This window comes from Castanea sativa, chromosome 9 (assembly GCF_040712315.1).
Source record: "Castanea sativa cultivar Marrone di Chiusa Pesio chromosome 9, ASM4071231v1".
Taxonomy (NCBI): Eukaryota; Viridiplantae; Streptophyta; class Magnoliopsida; order Fagales; family Fagaceae; genus Castanea; species Castanea sativa.
The window spans coordinates 10034812-10052380 of NC_134021.1; positions in this window are offsets into that span (position 1 = coordinate 10034812).

The following is a 17569-nucleotide window of genomic DNA, read 5'->3' on the forward strand; positions in this document are numbered from 1 at the left end:
ATGACTACTGTGCTGTATCTATCCGTCCTCTGTGGATCCGAGCTCCTTGGCTGTTGACCATCAATCCGTCATTCCCGTGTCGTTAGTTGTCACATCCAGCCATGTGGACCCGTCGTGTTCATTTTTATTCCTCTTCAAAAACAAATAGAAAAGATTTGTAATACGTAATCACCAAGTCGTGTTCCGTGAATGCATCATATAGTCTAAAACGTTTAATATCAGTACTATATAGTCATAGATATGTGCACTAAAAAGTTTTCCATATCAATGATTGTTATTCTCCTACTGAAGCAAAAGATATACAATTTGTTTTTGTATTAACAAAATTCAGTAATTCAATTTCAAAAAAAAAAAAATTCAAGATGAAATTAAAGTCTAAGGCACAATTGAGCTTGAGGTAACAAATTTGAACAATATTAAGATCATAATTTTTGTCATAATTCTCAGTATGATGAATTGTGAGTGGTAGAGAATAAATAATAAGTCTACACCTTCACTACTCATAACTCGCTGCAAAAAATATGTAATTTTTTGTAATCCTAACATTTTTCATCAAATTTGTACTTAACCATATTTGTCGGATTAATTGGTAATTATATAAACTTAATCAGGAGGGATTTCCACAAACAAAAAAAAAAAACAAAAAAAAAACCCTCATCCATGAGGAAATAAATTAGCAGCCTTGAAAATAACATCACCGAGGGAAAATGAGAGAATTTTTTATTATTTATTGAGTTATTGTTGTTATCTCTATCCTATACAGTATACCCTTTTTTTGTCGATATCGTCACTGATGTCAACTTATTAGCAATGACTTTTTGGTTATCACTAATAATTTGGTCGCTACAGAGTAAATCAAGATTTTTGTAATAAAGTGTCAGTTGAGCCACATACCTCTCTATCTTATACTTATACGTGTAATCGAATGAGCCATAAATATCTCAATATCGGGATAAAAAAGGAAGTGCCGATGCAAATAAGACCGTACCTGTTAACTCAAGTGCACAAATATCACACTCTCGATCAGAAGCCTTGTTTCACAGGAAATCAACGTGCTGCACAAGCCACAAAGTCCTTCAAATTATTTTTGCAGTGACAGCATGTGTGACGTAGATATATCCATATGCAATACCCGCTGGATTATTCGTGGAAAGTATATGGGGCATGGATGTTCCCAATAAAAGAAACGATGGGGGCAAGTTACAGCACCCCTTGTTTTTCTTGCTGCTAAAATCTACATATCTTCACTTTATTGTGGCAGTAGCTATGGTCAAATTTCTTACAGATTTTGATGCATCAGTCATTTATGGCCATAGGTGATAGCCTGCTAGGTTTACTCAGCATTCCATTGGCATTTTGTCACCTTATCTTTTCGAATGGTCACGGAGACAATTAAATAAGGTTGATTTTTTTTTCTTGTACATGTTTCATGTTGTAACTCACTGCAATATACAAACAGGGGCCGCTTTATGTATCTAGGGTCGCGAAACTGAAATGGGGATATTTTATATATTTAAATATAATTTTTAAAAATTTAAGTATTATTTAAATTTAATTATTTTATTTTAAATACAAAATTATTATTAATTAACATGAATTATGTAGACTTATTTTTTTGAAAGTCTATAGATAAAAAATTTGATAAATTTTTTTACGTTTGTTGACGTGGCAGATTCATAATTTGATAGTAGTAAATAAAAAAGTGATGTTAGGGGGAGATTTAGATAAAAACTAGTAAAAGTTTATAAACTCAACTTATGAAAAATGTTGTGAATTTTTTTTTGTATTGTTTTTTTTTTAGAAGTGTTACATTCATAATATTTTCATAATAAATCTTAGGTGTTAATTTGTTACCGGTTTTAATTTGAACTCATTACAGAAATTAATTTTTTATTATCAATAATACATTGTAACAACTTATCTCTTAGGATTTATTTTGAAAGTATTGTGAACGTAATATTTTTTTTTCTTATTTTTCAATTGACAAAAACATATTATTTTATTCCTTGGTTAATATTTGGACTTAATTAATACTATTATAATATTAAAAAAATCTTATTGATTAAAATTTGTAGACATTTTTTCTACTTGGGGCCTTAGACGGCCGCATTAGCTGCTTTACATATAGAGCCGGCACTGTATACAAAGCCAAAAGAATTAAAGTAATTAGAGAGAGATGTAATGCATGCTACAGCCACAAATATTTTTACAAATGACTAATGTAATTTATGGCTATTAGTAAATAAAAATATGATATTAGTAGTAATCTAGATAAGAACCACTAAGAATTTACTACATTAAAAATTTATAAAAATATTATAAAATAGTTTATACTTATAGCATTTGATTTAAAGAGACGAAAAAAATCTCGTTACCAACCAAAAAAGAAAGGAGTGGAGGGGAAAGAGAATGCTTTACAACCACATGAATAAACCCAGTTGCTAATCATAGGTCATTGCATGCCTAACTTTAACATGACAAAAAATGCACGTACACGTAATATTACTGGAATTAGTGATAATTATCGCAACACTTAGTACCCGATCAGCTTGGTTTAACAGGATATTAGAACTGCACGGCATGTGCTTAAGTTGCTTGGAAATGGACGTTTGGCCATATGATCAGTTGGAAATGGAAAGGCTATGCATGCCTAATTAAACCCTAAACGTGAGTTTTGTTGCTTAAAAGCTTGATTATGTTGCATGATAACCTTTTCAACTTCTCAAAAAGAAGGTTAATTAACTAACTGCAATTCACAGATTCGATTGTTGATTAGTTAGTTATATGTCCTTTTTAATATTTGCTTATGTTGCTCGCTATCTCTTTTTAACTTTTCACTTCGTTTACTTCACAAGTTATAAAAGAAAATAAACTGAATTAAGAAAAAACAAATAAAGAAGTCAAAATAAGTATCCATTTGGATACGGATGAAAAATAGCGCATCTAGCATTTCATCTTTTTTTTTTTTTTGATAAGCACATTTTAGCACTTTGAGTGAGTCCGTGCACTGTTTATGGGATCTTACAGTACTATTCTTACAATTAAAAATTATTTTGTTACAGTATTTTCAGTTTTTAATTTTCAGCAAATTAAACAGTATCTAAACATACCATAATATTTTGTTGAAGATAAAATTAAATATTGAGAAAGCTAGCTTATAAATAGAAATGAAAAAAGATTTGAAATATTGTTCTCGTACTCATAGTAAATTTTCTCTTTCTCCCAATTGATAAATCAAATGCTGCAAAAAAAGGAAGAAAATTTTTACATTTATTTTGCGACAGTGACGAAAAGTCGCTAGCTTTCACTTCATTGTTATGACGAAAACAGAATGATGCTTGCCATGTGTATGATCTCTATGAGAGCATCTCTAGTAGATTCTCCATATTTTTATACTGTTTGGAGAATGTACAGTGATATTTAACTATTATCTATCCACTTTTTTAAATATACTTTCCAACAGATTATTTATCTCATTCTCTATCTCATTTGAATATTATTTCTTCATTTATTGTTTATTATTTTTTTAATCATCATTTATTCTTTTTTTAACAACTATATTTTTCAATGAGAAGTGTTATATTCACAACATTTTACGCAATACTTTCACAACAAAATTTATGTGGAAAGTTATTACTAATTCTAATTTGAACCCACCACTGGAATTATTTTTTTACTTGCCAATATTAACTAATAACAATCTATTACTTAAAATTTATTGTGAAAATATTAAGGTAGTATTTTTCATTTAGGATTTTTTATTTTTTATATTATTTTTCTTTCTTTCATTTCATTTTCATCCATACACGTTTCATTTCCTTTTTTCTTTTTTCTTTTTCTTGTTTTTCTCCTCCACACAACTCCTATCTCTATTCCTACTTCTTTTATTTTCTTTTTCACCTCAAGAACATTCTAGCACATCAGAGAGAGAGAGAGAGAGAGAGAGAGAGAGAGAGAGAGAGAGAGAGAGAGAGAGAGAGAGAGAGAGAGAGAGAGAGAGAGAGAGAGAGAGACTACTGCTTGTCTGTCGCCCCACCGTCGGTGGAGATCGAGGTCGCCAAGAGGACAAAGCCGGTGGAGATAGGCCATGCAGCACTACCACGTCCGTTGTCCCACCACCGCTCGTCCTCCTCCCCACCACCAGGCTGGGTCAGATCGGCTTGCTCTTTTTTTTTTTCTTTTTTTTTTCATATTTGCTTGTTCTGATTCAATTTTATTTTAAGAATTGGATTGTGTTTTGTGTTTGGATTATGTGAGAAATAGAGAGAATGTTTTAGATCAGCTTATATTTTTTTTTTCTTGATTTTTTATTGTTGTTCTAAATTTTTTTTTTTTGTTCTTGATTTGCTGTTGTTGTTGTTTTGATTTTAGATTTGTTATTTAAATTATACTAGTTTTATGAGAGCAAGAATTGTTTTGTGAGAGAATAAGAGAAAAAAAAAGAAGCAATGGAGAGAATGAGAGAAAAAAGAAATGTGGAGGAGCGAGAAAGAATTGATATAATAAAGGACCGGATAATTTTTTAATCCCAAAAATGGGATTGCTAATGTACAGTAGTTCATCAGATTTGATGAGCTACTGTTCATGAGAAAAAAAAAATTCATGTATAGAGAATCCATTGGAGACCATTTTTATGGTCTCATTCTCTATTATAGATAATATTTTGCCTTTAGTTACACCATTGGAGATGCTCTAAATAAGTTGTACCGGGATCCAGTTTCACTGTTTTGTTATTGTCTTTTGTTAACGGTTCCATCTTAATCTTATTGTATTGGATAGCAGCAAAGACAAATAAATAAATACACCTTTAACTAAATTATTTATGACGTCTACAACTAAAAAAACTCAACCTTAATCATTGCCTCCAAACAGCTGTTAACCAACCCTTTTACGTGTTTAATTTTACAAATCAATGTATACTAAGAGCATTCTCATCAACAATTGTAAAATTTTTAATATTTATAATTTCAAAACACTACTTTTACAATATATCAAACATTATATTTTTTTACAATTTCATTTAAATATTCTTTCTTTAATATTTTTATTCATTTTTTTATAACTTCATTTAATTTTTATTAAGTGGGCCCCACCTGAATAAAAAAAATATAAGTTTTACCGTTTGTAAACAGTGCGGTCTCAAATTTGAGATTGCACTGTTTATCAATACCAAATATTATGGCATTTAAAACAATGATGAAAGTAGTTTTTTATAGTTTGATGTATCAAATGATAAATATTTGACATTTGACACACTTAATAAAAATGCTCTAAATGGGATGATATTACATACACCGATGTATGTAAGAGCATCTACATTCATTTTTCTCAATTTTATCCTATTTTACCATCAAAAAACCACTTTATCAATTATATAATACCATTTTTCAATACACTCAACATCAAAACTTCTATTTTTCTATTCTACTCGTTAAAATAATATATTTTCACAATAAAATATATTTTTTCTTTTTTTGTTTTTTCTCAATTTTATCTTCCTTCCCGAATCTTCTATTAGTTTATTTCTCACCCACCTACGCCGATCACATATACCAGCAAACCCAGAAAAAAAAAAAAAAAACCCACCTACGCCGATCTCCACTGTTGTCAACACCCACGCCGATCTCGTCAAAACTCACGCCAATCACAATGCCACAGCCACCACAACGCCGATCACATATACCAGAAAAAAAAAACCACCTACCTATGCCGATCTCCACCGTTGTCAACACCCACGCCAATCTTGTCAAAACCCACGCCAATCTCCACTGTTCTCGGTCACACCACCCACCTCCGCTGAGCAAAATCCAGCCAAATCAAAATCAAAAATCAAAAATCAAAATCTAAAACCAAAATCCATCATCAAACCCTGCAAACCCATCGGAACAAATCCCCCAAATGCCAACCTAAATCCGACCCAAACGCCACCCCAACACCACCCAAATCCGACCCAAACGCCGGAAACTCATGAACAAACCCACGACCTCCACACCTCCACCACAGTAGCTGATCGAGTCTCCACGCCGTTGCCTCCATGCCGTTGAAGAAGAGAGACCATGAAGAAGAGAGAGTAGAAAGAAAGAGAGAAAGATAGAAAGAAAGAGAGATGAGAGAGCAGAAATGATCGGAGAGAGAAGACCACGATCGAATCAAAAATAGTTTTTTTTTTTTATGATTCTACATTTAGAATCGCACTGTACCTCAATTGCATTTTTTTTTACAATTCTAGTATTGTACAACTTTCAATGTAGAAGGGTTTTGGGCCTCAATGCTATATTACTTTATAATTTGGCATAAAGAATGGGTTTAGCCCATTCAATGCTGGTGCTCTAAATGGGATTCACCCAGAAAAAAAAATACATACACCAAATGCGGTAGATTTTCTCGCAATGAATTAATTAGTTACATAGCTGACGTTAGTATTGCATATGCTATTCACTGTTTTTTTAATCTTGGGTGAATTTTTTAGTTGTTAGGTTGCTATCGGCATTTGTAGAGGGTCAGAGGCTGTCCTTTGAAAATTTGTGACCTAGGTACAGTTATAGACTTATTATAGTCCCCCCTGCTTTTGCACCTACCCGAGTGGCTTACTCTAATCTGGTATCCTATCCAGCGTCAGCTATATAGGTGCCCCCAACAGTTGAGTAAACATTTCTTTTGCTAAGCTCCAAAGTTAGTTAGGCACTTCAATCATGCACTATGAGCCTTGTCAATATGCCTAAAACGTTTTTCAGGAACAAAATGAATTTTCTTTCAGAAAGCATACACACCAACCTCTTATAATAGTTTTAGCTCAATTCTAATTGAAATTCCATTATTTAAAAAAAAATTATTAATACACTTTTTATATCAATCTATATCAGACTTTATTTCTTTCTTTTCCCTATTTAAATGATATCTCATCATTTAAAAAAATATATATATATATATATATATTTTTTTTCATTCAAACCCTACCCCTTTCCCATTTCTCAAATCTTCTACATCACTCTATTCTCTCACAATTGTGGAAGTATCGATCTATAAGCAATTGAGTCTTGTGATTCACCAATGAAGACTTGTCGCTAGCAGCATGAGTGCCATCATGGTCCATTCTTTGAGCTTGTTGGTTCGTTGTCTATTGTTGCCAATCGATTTTTTTCATTCGTTGTTGGTGGTCATGGTTTGGCTGTGAAAATTAGGGCAATTTCTTTCATTCTTCAACTTTTTTATGCCTGTGTAAGGTTTGGTAATTTTCTTGTTGGTTTTGGGTGGTGGTATTTTTAACACCCTCATTGCCACTAGTGGTTGTGGGTTGTTGTTACTAGTGTTCATGGGTCGAGTCAGATTAGGTTTGGGATAAACCCATCATTTGATCCAACCATTATTTTAGGTTAGGGATCTTTAGACCCGCTTGTTAAGCACAAATTTTATGTAGTTGACTAATCCTTTGACAAAACGCACTTTACTTGTATTTAGGTAGATCTAGGATGTGTTTAATACTTCAAAGAACATGTTGTTCAAGTCTAATATTAAAGCCATGAAGATTGGACCAAGAAACAAGTGAAGAAAAAGTGTTCACTAAAGCTGGACAGATAGCTGAACACTTGTGGACAGCTGCTCGACAGATAGCTATCTATTGAGGTTTAATGAAGCTCGACACCTGTTATCTATCGAGGTTACGGAAATCAAAATTTTCAGATCTGATTTTTGGGGCCAAGTTGTTGTATTTGTATAAGGTTTCTTTTCTCACAACCCTAGACATATATAAGACTTATTTTAGAAGTCATCACATAAGAGAATACAAGGAGAACACATGAAAAAGGTGACCGAAGCCTTATTCTCTCAGAAAGAAGCTACTGCGTCTTTGCGCCTTAGGGTTTTGTAACCAAGTGCTTCTTGATCTTCATTGTTGATTAAGTGAAGAACTTTGCAACCAACATTCTTCTTTCTCAAGTTGGTGAGTGAGTCATGTACTGAGATTCGTGCAAATGAGTTAGTCACGTATTGGGATTTGTGCATCAAATGGTGGCGTTCATATATTGAAGAGTTCAGAGGTTCTGAAGCGGTAGAAGGTTTCTACTGTGAGTTCATTTACGGGAATTGTAGAGTCTAGGGACAAATGTTTTGTACTAGATCTGAAACTTCTCTTTACTATAGTGAATTGCTTTTCGGGAAGGTTTTCCCTCAGGTTTTTTACTGTGAAACTGGTTGGTTTCATTGGTTTTCCTGGGTCATCATATCTTATCTTATTTACTTTTCCGCTGCACTTATATTTGACATGATATTGATGTTTATTTGTTTTAACAAGTTTTATGCATAATAAATCTAATTAACAACTTGAATTTAAAACTTGTTGATTCTATTAACCGGGGTCTAAATTTCCCAACACCGTTGACCATTAGAATGATCAAAATTGATCACTCCAATATTTGGGTGGTTAGTTAGAATTCAAAGGGTTAATTACTTTTCAACACAAATTTCCCAACATGGAAATAAATTAGATCCATGAGCCTTTGATCTGAAATGGGGAAAAAATCAAACCTAATACATTACAAATATAATTCAATCACAAAAGTCAACATTCATCATCATAATATAATACAAATATGTAAAGGAGGAACGACAACAACATTAGTTGTGGACGGAACATCACAGTCTTTTTGTGCTGAAAAGGAACTGAGAATGAGTAGTTTCCTTGAGAAAGGGATGACTTTATAAAACTACTACTTGGAGTGATCGCAAACGACGATGGGGCACGAAGGGGTTGACAACTCGACAAACGAAAAATATGAGAGAGAGAGAGAGAGAGAGAGAGAGAGAGAGAGATTACTTGACAAAGAATAAAAAGCTATATGCAAAGAGAAAGTTTATAAACACAACAAATTTGACACTTGCTGACGTAACAAATTGTTAGTGATAAGTAAAGAAGTGATATCAGTGGTGAGCTTATATGAGAACTAGTACAAACTTGCCACATTAGCAAGTGTCAAAAATGTTATCAATTGTTTGTGTATGTCCATTGCTCATAAGCAAATGAATATGAAGAACTAAGGATGAAATCCTTATTTTCAATGAAAATTAAACACCTGTAATTAAAGGTATATGAATTAAAAACTTTAGTTGAGTTGGGTGTCCAGATTTTTTTATTTTTTATTTATTAACTATAAACTTGATACTTGCTCAAATATCTGATTTATGTGAATTTTAAGATCCAATTTCGACCACCCACCTTAGTCAAAACCACCAGGGACCCATTGGACTGGACCGGGTGGGTCGTGAGTCCAAGTAAGGTGCTAAAATCAAAACAACAGGAAACTCAAAATTTCTTACTATTTGTTGATATTAGTTGCAAGATGATTTGGATGAGAAAGTTGAGGTTTGACGCAATTATTAAAAATAATTGAACGATGATACCTATGACCTGTCGAAATCATAGGGCAAAAGTGTTAAACATATGGTCTCAGGCCATTAATTCTAGTGATTAGTTGAGCGGAAGCAAAAACCGGCTCTATTTGCTATGGAAGGAATGAAAGAAGAGGGATTTGATCACTAATTTTATATTGGAAGGGAATGCTTTAAATGCCTTTGATCCATTTGTTGCTTGTTCTTCCTCATGGTCTATAGCTTTTGTAATAGCTAACATTAGATCTATTTTAAGGTCTTTATTTTTATTTTTAATTTTTTTTTTTGGGGAAAAGGATCACATCTCTTACTCTTGTGTTTGTGTTTTGTTTTTTTTTTTTGTTAATATATAATAGTTAGTGGAATTCATATATATGAAGAAAAAAAGAAAGTTGACCATAATTGTAAAAAAATTATAATTGTACCAAGTTCCTTGTGGGAGTTTGAGTTGGGATTTAAGAATTAGTGAGGGAGTCCAACCCCAGATATCACCCAGAGAAATGGGGCCGGGGTCAGTGCCTTTAGGCCATCAAGGCGATTTCTTGAGTTGGAAGAATATGAAATCATGAAAATCCCAAGAAGAATTGTTCAATGTGAAAACTTTTGACTAGCCCATAGTGGCTCCAATACATATTTTTAATCATTTGATATTTGACAAAGGATATTATCCTCAGGTTTTAAAACAATTCTGACCAAATAATTTGAGTGGTGACAGAGTCACTATATTGTGTACTCCATGCGATTGGTGTACTTTAGTGGGTGTCCATATATTAGAGGAGAATTTATTACTTTTGTGTAACATGTTGCCCATTCTCAATACAGAGTATACGGAGCAATGATAATCACATGCTTATTATTGTGCATTATATACAGTACAGTACTGGAGGGGGGAGGGGGAGGAGAGGAGAGGTCAGAGGAGGGCCATGGCTGCCACCCTTCCTCTTCTTTGCAATTTCTATGACAAATTGATTATTACACATTGGCCCTCCTGGAAAAATAGTCTGCCTACACCACTGCGTACACACTGCCACGTGAACTAAAACTGTATTTTAAAAACATAATTTTAAGAGAGAGTGTGTACTATAAGTGTACAATAGCAAATGTATAAGGATTTTACTAACATGTGCATTATTTACAGTACAAAACTGGTGGAGGGAGAGGAGGGGAGAGGATAGAGAGGGGCCACGGCTGCCCCTAGTTTTGAAAAAACCCCTCCTCTTCTTTGCAATTTCTATGACAAATAAATTTTTACATATTGGCCCCCTCTAGAAAAACAGTCTGGCTACGTCACTGTATACACACTATCATATGAACTAAAACCGTATTTTAAAAACATAATTTCAAGAGAGAGTGTGTACTATAAGTGTACAATAGCAAATGTATAAGGGTTTTACTAACATGTGCATTATCCACAGTACAAAATTGGTGGAGGGAGAGGGGGGGAGGGGGGGAGAGGTTAGAGGGGGGCCATGGCTGCCCCTAGTTTTGAAAAGACCCCTCCTCTTCTTTGCAATTTCTATAACAAATAAATTTTTACACATTGGCTCCCTCTGAAAAAACAGTCTGGCTATGCCACTGCATACACACGCTGCCACGTGAACTAAAACCGTATTTTAAAAACATAATATCAAGAGAGAGTGTGTACTATAAGTGTATAATAGCAAATGTATTAGGGTTTTACTAACATGTACATTATTTATAGTACAGTACTGGTGGAGGGAGAGGGGAGGAGAGGTCAGAGGAGGGCCATGGCCTGGTTTTGAAAAAACCCCTCATCTTCTTTGTAATTTCTATGACAATTTTTTTTTACACATTGGCCCCTCTAAAAAAATAGTCTAGCTACGCCACTCCATACACACACGGCCATGCCAACTAAAATCGTATTTTAAAAGCATAATTTCAAGAGAGAGTATGTACTATAAGTGTACAATAGCAAGTGTATAAGAGTTTTACTAACATGTGTTCTTAGGATATACATTAGTAATTAAACCATTTTAGAAAAAAAATTAATAGAAAAATGAAAAAGTGATTAACTGTTTTGACAATTTTTTTAATTCCCCATAAAAAATTTCTTAAAATAGATAATTAACATATACCCTAATATATAATAAGATTTTCCTTAAAGTTTATACGGAAGGTGTGTTTGGATACCGCTTATTTTGTTGAAACTAAAAATTTATTGTTGAAAGTACGGTATATAAAGGTAAAAGTTAGTTGAAATAGTACAATAAAACTCATAAATAATACCAAAAAATACCGTAAAACTCATAAATAATAACAAAAATAAACTAAATTATTATATCATCTTATTTTCCGACCCAATCCAAACTTACACGTAATATCATCTTATTTTCTATCCAAAGAGAGACACAGATACAATAGTTCGTCAAATACTGGCCTTTTTTTATTGTTATATAGTCAGCACCGCTGGACACGTATAAATTAATCACCTGTAGTACGTACTGTTGTAGTTTTCAATTAGATGAAAAGATTTGCGAGAAGTGCGTTTGCGTCTTTTGATGAACTCCACGTGAAGTTGCCTTTTTGTGTTCCTCTCCAAAAGACTAAAAACCATCACTGCCGGCATTTGGCTATGGTGTTTGATTCATCGATTCCATATATGTTGGGCAGAGCAACATGTTAAGCAGATGGTGTCCAATCAGCATATATAAGATCAATGTTTGTGGTGATAACTTTGCTCAAATGTCAGTTTCTCCTTTCTTCTTTTTTTGTTGGTATGCTAGAATGGGTGGTGCATGGAAGGTAAGGTTGTTTGATTTTTATGCATGTCTAACTAAGCAATTAGATAAAGAAAATCAAACCGTTTAGCAAAAAAAAAATCAAACCTACCAAAACAAAAGAGAGAGAGAGTTGGGTCTGAAAAGACGGTACTAGCAGCTCACCTAGCACTTAGTACCCCACTTGAGTACCCCAGTATCTGCCACTGCATGCACTATAACTATAGAAATGAGACCAACCAACCAAATTAAGTTGATCCTTCGACCTAGGAAGTGGGTAACACTAGTGTTCAAACTTCAAAGCTTTCCACTGCAACTTCTTCCAATGTGAAGAAGGAGAAATAGCGCTATTGGAATCCATTGCTTGTTATTATTTAATTTTAAGATTTCATTTATTTCTTTCTCAAGCTTTAGATATGCATTTATTTCAAGGGAAATTAAACCAAGAAAATATCTATACATGCACTTCTATTCTTTATATTCTTTCTTTCTTTCACTAATATGAAACTCCATTTTTAGCAATAGTTTCACGTCAAAGTTCTTAATAATTAAGTTTACCAAAGGCTTTTTTTCATTATTATTATTATTATTATTATTAACTATCTCTTTTTATAATTTTATTTATTTTTTATTTTCATGTAAAAACAGAAAAAACATCATTTTTGCTAAGTTAACGGTAGAAATGTGACGAACTCTATTAATTGAAGGATTACATTGACATAATGTAATACTCGAGTATGTAAATTGTAAGTTTTAAAAGTTGAGGAAACAATTTAGAAATAACCTCAAACTCAAAGGTACATGCATCTTAACCAAAATCAAATTCACCACCTTACTTTGTACTTGTAATAACTCCCCCTATAGATATATATATATATATATATATAGTCCTTGATCAAAATATTTATATTACTATGTGTATACATTAAAATTAAAAATCGTAATATTATCTATCTTTTCAACTTTATATGTGTGCAATTTCATGTTTATGAGATTGTTAATCAAATAGAAGGTTGAGTGGTTGATTCCGTAATATATATTGGTATCCTCTAGAGAGTGGTTTTTTTTTTTAATACAAAAAAATAGGAAATAAACGGTTTGGATTATTTACCATCCAAGTGTATTGGGCGTGTGGAATTGCCTAAAGTTAGGTTTGGATTTGAGGATTTAAAGTCAATAAATTTCAAGAACAATTGCTTGATATAAATTTGACAACAAATTAGAATTTGAGCCATAAATATTTTTCCAAAAAGAAATAGTTGAGATATTATAGATTTGAAGTGACATCTTACCCCCTAGTTATTTCAAATCCATATATGTAGATAAAACTGAATCCATTCATAAAACTTTCATCATATAAAAGAATTGTAATTTTCCTCCTCCATTCAAATCATTTAAAAAAAAAAAAAAAAAAACTTCCGCTTCAAATACCTCTATCCAAACAATACAAGAAAAGGACTTAACACACAACAAAAGACAAGAAAAGGACTGCGGATCACAAATTGTGACTGGACAACACATAATGCAACAAAGTAGCAGAAGAAAACAAATACGAACACGGCTTCGCCCTGGCTTTTTCACTATTCTTTGTCTCTCCGAAAAATTATAGTATTTTCTAGAAACCCACTTCCTCTCATCATCATCATCATTAACGAGGAGAATTAACATGCTTTGCTGTGGTGGGATTCAGCTAGCTAAAAACAAAGGGAGAAACAAAAAACAAAGAACTATTGGTGGGGATAGGGATGCCACAATAGTCAAAGAGGTCGATGGCCCAACTGCCCTGTCTGCACCAGTTTTTTGTGTTATCTGACTTTAAATACGAAATGAGTGAGTATGATATATAGTATCTGCAGCCAAATTGACACAATGTGTTGCTACCATTAACAATCATTACTCAAAACTCAAAAAAAATATGGTACAGAGGTACCGCTACACGGCTCTTTGTTATTTTATCACTTATCACCTTTATTTAGAAGTTTTCTCAGTTGGATTGCTTTTTTAAAAACCACTTTAAGCAAATGTAACGACAAATAATATTGGAATGGAAGCAACCAAAATGACAGTTCAAGTGCTTTTCTTAATTATTTGTGTTTTATGAGATCAAAGTATCGAACTCCAATGCTTGCGGAACTATGATATATTGCTTGGAAAGTCAAACTATAATATATTGAAACATAATTGAAAAATACACATGCATGTCATTACAGTATTACACAGTAGATTTTTTACTCTTCAACAAACATGAATTTATCCTACATCAATTTAAAGCCAAATAATATATAAACATTCGCAACATTATTATTACATATTAAGCAGGCTTATAAAATCCAATTACATAAGATTACAATAAGGACTATAAATCTCATTACATAATCCAAATCACAATTTCAAGGAGTTGGCTATAACACCTTCTCTACTTGTGAATCTCCCTAAACTCTCTACGATAATAATATTGTGTTTGATACAAAAGTTTAGGCCTCTTCTTTAAAATGGCATTGCTTATTTAACCATCTCAAACGCTACTATAATTAATGGTACCTGTTGCCCAAGCATTGGCAAATATAGCGATTGATGCTCATGATCTCCTTGTATGGATGGAGGATGTCCCATTTTGATCTAACCCATGTACTCGTGCTTAATTCTCTAGTTTGAATAAATTAATCAACTTACTTTTGCTCCAAAAAAGAAAAAGAAGAAGAAGTAGTAATGCCTTGAGCTTGTCTCATTTGCTAAACAAACAATTATAAACAAACTTTTTTCCAAATTGAACCTAAGTTGCTTGTAAACAATTTAGTTCATTGACGGTCTTATTTGTGAAATTAAATGAGCATTTAATAGAGCCTCGACACCAAAGACAACCTTTCAAAATTGAGGAAAAAAATATTGCATTCAATTTAAATGGTCCCAGGCATTAAGGAAAACTCAGGAGTTGGCAAATCAACTCAATTTGGATAAGATTTCTATTTCAAATCATGGGCGGCTCCCCCATTGAAGCCAAGGTGGTCAGGAGACATCCTGACCTTGAAAAAAAAACTATTATAAATAAATTTTAAAATTTTATTGACTTTTTTTACTCTTTTAAAAACACTGGTGACTACCCTAAATTTTTCTAGGTCCAACATATATAATTACACTTTGGACAAAGTTTGAAAATAAATTTGGTTGTAAATTAAGGTTATAACTTCACTCAATTTTTTTTTATTAGATGTAAATTTTGACAAATCCACTATTAGATTACATTTTTTTTTTTTTCCTTTTTATCATTCACGATTGCAAAATGTCAAGAAGATAAAAAATCAATAGTTATATCATCAATTAAATATTTAAATTTTAAGTTTTTGTAGTCTAAAATTATACCTAAAAAATTAGTTTATGATCGAATAATAAATAACATTTGATTGACATGAAATTTGACTATAAACTTAGTTATAGCCTAAATTTGTAGGCAAACTTTGTCCTTAAACTTTGGTCCCCTTAACAAAATATTAAACGCTTACCAAACCAAAAAAAGCCAAGAATATTTTATTTAACTAAAATTTGGAAAGAGATGTAGCTTATTATATCATTGATAATGAAACTCTCATACAACAATTTTAAAATAAGAAAACTTGTAAAAAGAAATTTTAAGACTTTATGTATTTGCGTGTGTTTGTATGTATATATATTATCAATATATAAAGTTCTTTTTTACTAAATTTTATATAATTTAAGTCTCTTAATAATCACTTTGAAAAAAAAAATTTGGAGCCGCCACACTTTCAAATGGATTTTTTTTTCTTCCCCATTTCAAATGTATGAAACTAAGCCAATGACTGGCCCTAAAAATAAATCTACTCCGAGGATAAGTCCATAAACAATAAACACATGCAAAAGTTTTATAATGCTTATATTCCGTGTCTGATTTTTGCTCATTTCATTTTCTAGAAGGAACTCTTGCGCCATACAATATGAGAGAGTTGAAAAGTCCACATTACACAAAAGTTTATACATGCTTGTGTTTCAAAGTAGGATATATATATATATATATATATATTGGGCGTCAAAAACCATAAAATAGAATCTAAGTGTGCGTTTGGGAGTCCACATTACACAAAAGTTTATACATGCTTGTGTTTCAAAAGTAGGATATATATATATATTGGGCGTCAAAAACCATAAAATAGAATCTAAGTGTGCGTTTGGGAAGCGCAAAAATGCGCTTCCCAATCGCACGTTTTGCGTTTCTTATTTTTATTTTTAGTCAAAACGTTTGACTTTTCTTATAAACAGTGCACATCGTACACTATTTACGGATCCACAAATTTCACTTTTTAACAACTTTTTTATTAAAAATAGGTCCCACGGCACTATTCACAGATTAAAAAATTATTTTGCTATAGTATTTTTCAGTTTTCAGTTTCAGCAACATCCAAACGGACTCTAAGGGAGAGTTCCGTATGATCATGGTGTGGCCAATACTTGCCATTGCGCAACCACACATGTCTGCCACTTTAGATGGTCGCCGGTGCACGATATAAATATATCTCATACTTATGACTATAATTGGAGAGTTGTACCATATAAATTTTATGATTCATAATGTGTAATTATATGGTCAAACAACTTATTAGTCTCCTCATATATATAAGCATATATGTGATGATCATTCCAATGTGGGGGTGCTTGAAGCACTTATGTCTTACACTAGAAAAGTATAATTAATGCCCTAATTTTTTAAAAGATAATGGTCCACTATTTAGAAGTAAAAGGGAAGAAAATTGGTCAAAAGTTTTGTAGTTCAACTAACATTTTTTATGTTTCAAAATGAAATGTTTAGAGTTTAAATAACTAACTCTAATTATAAAAATAAATAGGAAAAAAATGGGAGTGGGGGAATGAACCACTAAATTTATGCCTATTTGGCCTTACACATTCTCATGTATAAAGTATTTAGGAGTTTAAGGGAAAAATGGTTTGAGCTGCGGAGTTAATAATATATTGTAATTATTTCCCCGAAAAAAAAATTCTATTTTAGGATGTACTGTTTTTAAAGTCTCATTGTATATTAATATTTTTATTCAACATATATTTTAAGTAAAATTAAATTTGTCATAAATTGTATCAAATGAACACAAAAACATCTTCAATTTTTTTTTAGAAGAGAGAAAACAATTGGACTCCTCTCAATTTTTTTTTAAATATTAAATTTATAACTAATTTTACTAAATAAGCTTACAAATTAATAAGGTAATGTATGAATTTTTTCTTTTTGTTGATATAAATGTAATTGATCTCACATACCAATTGAATAAATAAGTTTATTAATTATTTTTTGAGTGATGCTAAAGATACTATAATTTTTACTAGAGATAAGTAATATAAATTGATGTGTCATTAATCACAAAAAAGTAATTTAGACATTTATTTATAATATTTTTGAAGTGTTACTAGTCACATTTTTTGTC